This window comes from Bidens hawaiensis, unplaced genomic scaffold, assembly GCF_021521415.1.
Source record: "Bidens hawaiensis isolate Kalapana, Puna unplaced genomic scaffold, B.hawaiensis_p1.1 tig00000760_1, whole genome shotgun sequence".
Taxonomy (NCBI): domain Eukaryota; kingdom Viridiplantae; phylum Streptophyta; class Magnoliopsida; order Asterales; family Asteraceae; genus Bidens; species Bidens hawaiensis.
Genome location: NW_027491043.1, coordinates 3,097,218 through 3,103,924, shown reverse-complemented (window position 1 = coordinate 3,103,924; position 6,707 = coordinate 3,097,218). Strand labels below are relative to the sequence as shown.

The window sequence follows — 6,707 nt, the reverse complement described above, 5'->3', positions numbered from 1 at the left end:
AACCAGGATATAATTCTGACTGGCTTCTTTTAACAACTCTTCAAAATCATCACGGACATCGCTACTGTTTGAACCCGAGTCCCTATCATCAACGTTGGTATCCTCTTCCCTACGCTCATTCATAACGTCTTCGATAACGTCAGCCATATCGTTAGTTTGCGTAATCTCGTCTACAATCACAACTGGAGGAATTAAACTTTCGCCATGATAGATACCCTCAGTATACGTCCGACAAAATCCATATGCACGTATATAACCTTTCATAGTTTTGTAAGGTATTACTAAAGAATTCTGACATTTTTAACACGCACATCTTACAAAGCCTCTGCTATCAACTTGCTTTTCGCACATCTCGATAAAAGACTGGAGTCCTTGCTGATACTCAGTTGATCTAATGCTTGGATTGGGGTAATCCAATTTTTATCGGCGGACATGATCATACAACTGAAACATAATTTAGGGATTCAGGCTACGGGAAAATATTGGAAGATTGTTTGGACGGCCGATTGAGTATTTACAAGGGTAGGCTGCTAAACCCACCTTTTGAATACTTTATCTCATATATGAATATGTGTTATACGATTGTTTGTTTATGAAAAATTCGGCAGCTCCCAAGTATATATATATATATATATATATATATATATATATATACCCGAGGAGCAAAAGGAAAATGACAACCGAATCTTTCTTAAATGAACAATCATATAATACACATTCACATCCTAAATGAGATAAAGCATTCAAAAGGCAGTCCCAGACAACCCAAAATTGATTTCTAAATCAATTTTGGGCGGGTATTCTAAGTTTGTGATGAGTAAAATGAGTGGCCCGCAGCATGAGATTCTCATGGTTCTTTGATAAGTTATGATTTACATGGTGGACTTTATAATTATTTCATTACACTAGTATATTTGAATATTAAAATAATAAGTAAACTTTGAATACTTGAATAATATTTAAATAATATTTAAATAATACTTGAATAATATTTAAATAATCGGCACCTTTGTTTATAAAATAATATTTGAATAATAAAATAATAATATTTGAATAATATTTAAATAATCATCACCGTTGTTTATAAACACAAATCAGTTCTAATTAACAGGGGTGTTCGTGGTCCGGTTTTGACGGTTTCTAGGTCAAACTGTGAACCAAACCATTAATCACGGTTTTTTATTATAAAAACCGAAACCGAACCAAACCGTTTTCGGTTCGGTTTCACGGTTTTTCAGTTTGTAGTTTGCTTTTTTGATTAGAATTCAAAACTAAAAATATTTGTAACTAAAAGACATGTGCATTTTTTAGAAACATTTATATGTTGATTCAAATGATAGGTGAGATAAAAAAACGAATGATATCTAATTTTTATATTATAGTGCATTAATATACTTAAACATCCTACTTCACAATTGAAAAAAAGTGACTAATAATGTACTAATATAACTTTAATATTTTATCCCAACTAATATAGATCTAAATTCATTACAGTTCGGTCCGGTTTTTTACAGCCGGTTTGCGAGATAAACCGTTTGCTACGGTTTCAAACCGAACCATGAAGACCCCTACTAATTAACAACACCTATCAGTCTAATTAACACCATTGTTCAAACACAAACATCAGTCCTAATTAACATGTTAAATTAAACCGATCGGTTCACTTTGCTATTTATAAAATAAAAAAGTCAGCAATATCCCTAAAATTATAAACATACAAAGATGAAAACATACATTTCCCGGGTGTCGGAGTGGTGGCCGGCAAGTGGTGGTAGCGTCGGAGTGGTGGCCGGCGGGGGGGGGGGGGGGCAGCGTCGGAGTGGGCACGGAGTGGTGGCCAGCAGCGGTGATTCCCGGCAACTGATGGCTGGCAGTGGCGATTCCCGGCAAGTGGTGGCTGGAGACGACAATTGGGAGAGAAGAGAGATGTGTGAGAGCTGAAAAAGAGAGGGAAAGAAGATAGATATTCCCGGCAATGTTATAACACTTATTAGCGGCGACAACTTCGTATAAAACCCTAGCCTTGGATCAACACAACAATCAACGGCCCATATCCGTTAAGACGCGGATCAAGGGCGTCGTCGCTAATAACCCGTCGCCGCTAATTCGTTTTTTTTTGTAGTGATTGCCCATCTACATTTGTCAGTATTAATTTTCAAAAAGAGCGCTCCTTCGAAAAGACCATGGGACCTCGGCTTTGACCAGTCAGAAGCATGATCACCTGCCAAAATTTTATAAAATGTATATATTATAAAAAAATTGATATAGAAGCGTTTAAAAAGTATATAAAAATTGTTAAAGAATTGACCCATTGATCGTTAAAAGCTTGTAGTCTACCACATTGTGAATTAGGTTCTTGTCGCCCCCCATCCCAAGATTACTGATCCGCTAATGGTAGAGTGCCCAAGGCTGATTTGACACCTGAATGAATGTATAATATTTTAGTTTAATTTGTTACACTTTGGTTTTGAGAAGTTAATATTATTGAGTCAAAAACTTTTTTTTTACTATATGCAGATAATGTGACTAAAAATTACAATTACTATAAATATATAGATTTGCATACTTAGTAGGAAAAATCAAGATAATGTTGGAACGGAAAAAAGAAAGAAACATTACAAAAGTTCATAAATTTAGCATTAAGATTTATACTATTAAAATTTTTAAGTTAGTTCTCAGATTACCTTTACTTGAGCTTTGACTCTCAAAAGTCGAACCAAAACCAAGTATTAGGCTAGAACCTTTTAACAAAAAACTTTTTTGAATTTTAAAACATTCCAAATTAGTCCTTTGTTCTCAAACTAACACGAAATCAAAATAACAACTTAAAACCTAGCTGACTTTTTACTAAAATAAAAGTCAATAGCACACTAATCTTTGATTTGTAGTCAAATGAACCTAACGCATTGAATTTTGAGACAAAATTACCCTTTCATACTTATATCAAATTGCCAATCTGGGGCTGCTACTGATTAAGTTTGACCAAAATTAATCTGCTGCAAATTAAGCCCAAATTGAATATGTTAACAATATGCTTGTTGCCTGAATTACCAATATACCTTTTTAAAGACCCTTACGTTCATTAACGCTCGCTAGTTTACGTTTGTTAAGTTCGTTAGTTTACGTCCGTTAATACATTTTATATTAGCTTTAATAAAACCTTTACGTCCAACACATAATTTTTTAAATTACTTTAAACTGATTTTAGCTCAATTATGTACGTTCAACTATGTTCAATTATGTTCGGTTGTTATGTTCATGAACCATTTGTTTATACTATTAATGAATGAACACAAACAAAAAATTCCATTTTTTCATAGTCTAGGTGATACAAACAAAACTAGTTCGTTAACTATACGATCTTACTACTAGCACCCTTGCTCCATGTAATACCCATAATACCATAAGAAAATTCCAAAAGCAAGCATGACTGGTATATAAATAATAATAATAATCGAGCAATTATAAATTTCGTTTTCAAATTTGATACAATAATATCCATGTTTGACAATCATTATATTTCTTTCTTCGTTAAATCTAATTAGAGCATTTGCCTTTTGCTTCAACTAATAAGAACCCTACTTAAGATAAAAATAGCGATAACAAACCGTAAATGGGTCACAAAAATGAATCTTCCTACTCATAAAATTACCTAAATTAGCGACTAAATCAGCATGCTATTTTTACATATGAATTGAAAATTAAGGGAATACAAGAACATTTAACATTTTTACCTATATTTAACATTGGACAAAATAACTCAATTTGTTAAATATTGGAATCCAACTAGCCTTTATATTATTTAATAACCGTAACAGCATTATTAGTTATTGGCACAAGAGCTTTGTAAGCAACTAGTTATGACCTATCTTTCTTGGCAATTGCCAAAATGTGATTTGTCACTTATACATATATCAGAAGTTGAATACTAGGTTTAATTTAAAAGAACCCATCATAGTTGAAAGCCGAGCGCCAAGTTGAAATATATTATCGTCATTTGAAAAACACTACTGAAGACGATATTTGGTGAAAGTTTATTTAATTTGAAAGAAATAATTCAACTTGGCCATGGTTTCCAACCATCCTCTTTCGTGACAGTTGCCCATCTACATTTGTCAATATTAATTTTCATTTATTTAGTACAAAATGTTTGCCATTTGTAAAACTAAAACGTTGAAAGTTTTTTTAAAAAAGTGACGGCTTATCTGAAATAAAAAGTGACGGACAAACATTCAATGTAAAACAAGTTAACGAAGGGGAAAATCATGAATAGAGCCTTTTATTTTTGACAAAACTAAAAAGTTGTAATAGACATTAGTTATTGACTGAAGATGAATTTTTTAATTCAACTAGACCCTGACCATGACCAACCTTTTTGGTGTGAACATGCAGGTGAAGGTTTCATTTGACTGAAATATTGAAATAATCAAAGATGGTGTGATATAACGTCGCATATTTTGCAGTATAAATAGAGTTGATGTGTTTAGCATTTGTCACACAACCTGAATTTTGAATACGTACCTCTCTGATCACAAAAGTCTTTCAATTAATTATGGAATCATCAGCAGCAGCGGAAACTCCGAAATCTCAGCTATCCTTGCCCTTGAGAACACGAATTGTACTATCGGCAATACACCTTGCAATCGACCCACTTCTCCGGGATGACGGCACGGTGCCCCGCGGTCTTCTCAATCTCGTGGACTTTCAGATCCCGGCATTGTCCATGCCCGTCAACGGTGTCAAGACACACGATGTCATGGTGGATCCAACTCGCAATCTCTGGTTCCGTGTATTTGTCCCCACGCAATACGCTGAAGAAGATCTCCCGGTGATGGTGTACTTTCACGGCGGTGGATATATTTTCCTCTCCCCGGATGTGGCGATATTAGACTATGTGGGCCGCAAGTTCGCGAGCGAATTGCGTGCCATTGTTGTTTCTGTCGACTACCGTCTTGCACCAGAGAACCGACACCCTTCCCAACATGACGATGGGTTTGATGTGCTGAAATTTCTGGACAATGAAGATAACCGGTCAAAATGGCTGCCGGAGAATGCCAGCATTTCACGGTGCTTTATCGTCGGTGATAGCGCTGGCGGACACCTAGCTCATCATGTGACTCTAAGAGCCTCCCAATTCAAATTCCAGCAACTCCAGGTACGACTTAACTATATATATGTATACATATGCTACTGGATTCATGCATTATTATCCGTATATAAACATATCTAATTTCCTAGTTTGAAAAATCAACAACTTCGTATCTTTCTAATTGAAGCATCGTACACACGTAAGTTGTATTTTGTAAGAAATTAAGAAGAAATGAGTGATCTAAAATCCAACAACAAATACCACCCGCATGATTGCTGATGAACGGTATGATGGCTTGTAGGTAATTGGGCTAGTGGCGATCCAACCGTTTCTCGGCGGGGAGGAGCGAACAGATTCTGAAATACGGATGGATGGATCAGTACCTCTCGTGACAATGAAGCGGACCGATTGGTTTTGGAACGCGTTCATGCCCCTAGGTGAACCCTTCAACCGAGACCATCCTATCATCAATGTTACCGGGCCCAATGCCGTGGACATATCCAAAATGGATTTTCCCGCGACATTGGTGGTCGCGGCTGGGTTTGATACCCTCCGGGACCGACATATAAGGTACTACCAGTGGCTCAAGAAGTCCGGGAAGGAAGCGTACTTGATTGACTACCCAAACACATTTCATGAGTTCTTTCTCTTCTCGGAGTTGCCAGAATCCGATCAACTTATGTTAGATATGAAGGACTTCATTAACAAGGTCTTAAATAAGGTATTGACGAAAAGCCTCCAAACACTAAATATTTTGTTTCTGTTAATTTGTTCATGTATTTCATAATATTCATTTCACATGCTCAATTATCCTTTGTATATTGCTTGCTTTCAGGTTTAGGAGATTTACATTGACATGGGGTTTATGAAAAGACTAATAATATTATGAACTTTTATTCATTTGTATGTTATTTCCTTTGATTATCTTTTCATTTTTTAAATAAACACAAGTAGCTTTTATGCTAAAATATTTGTAAATATGTAGTATCATATTTACCTTCTTCTTCTGTGCATTTGAGTTAATGTATATTGTACGTAACTGAATTATAAACGCTCTTTAATCCTCCATTGTATTAGTATTATTTACGTGCTGGTTTTTTTATTTTGTTTTATTATGTTTTTTGGCATTCATATGTGTGTGTGAACAATCCAGCTTGAATACAAACAATTAAGAACGAATTCATTTATTATTCCATTTTAAAAATATTAAAATCACAAGAAAATTGAATATATTTGATTTTATATATGTGTTGTAATTATTTCTAACTTCTATGTTCAAAAATTAAAACGTATATTCCAATAAATCAACTTGACGGCTTTTAATTCGCATAACTCAAAACACTTGGAAAACTAGGTTGTAAGCACCCAAACAACTCAAAGCTCATAAATTTGGTTTTTTGCATGTTTCTTTTGGATATATTCCAGATAAGCTCCGTATGATTATACACATTTTGCAATACCTTTGATCCGCTTTGACTCTTGGCTAAAACCATCCAGTTATGCGAATATATAAACGGCACATTTAGTTATTTACTCCAACAAATTTGTTGAAACAACCGGTTAACATAATTGACAATATTTAGGATTTACGTATATATTTATATTACATATCATTATC

At 34.6% G+C, this 6,707-nt stretch overlaps 1 pseudogene; it reads left to right on the top strand.

Moving 5' to 3' along the window:
- The first annotated feature begins 4,552 nt into the window (after positions 1-4,552).
- On the top strand, positions 4,553-5,930 carry LOC143533463 (putative carboxylesterase 18 pseudogene; annotated as a pseudogene).
- The last annotated feature ends 777 nt before the right edge of the window (positions 5,931-6,707 follow it).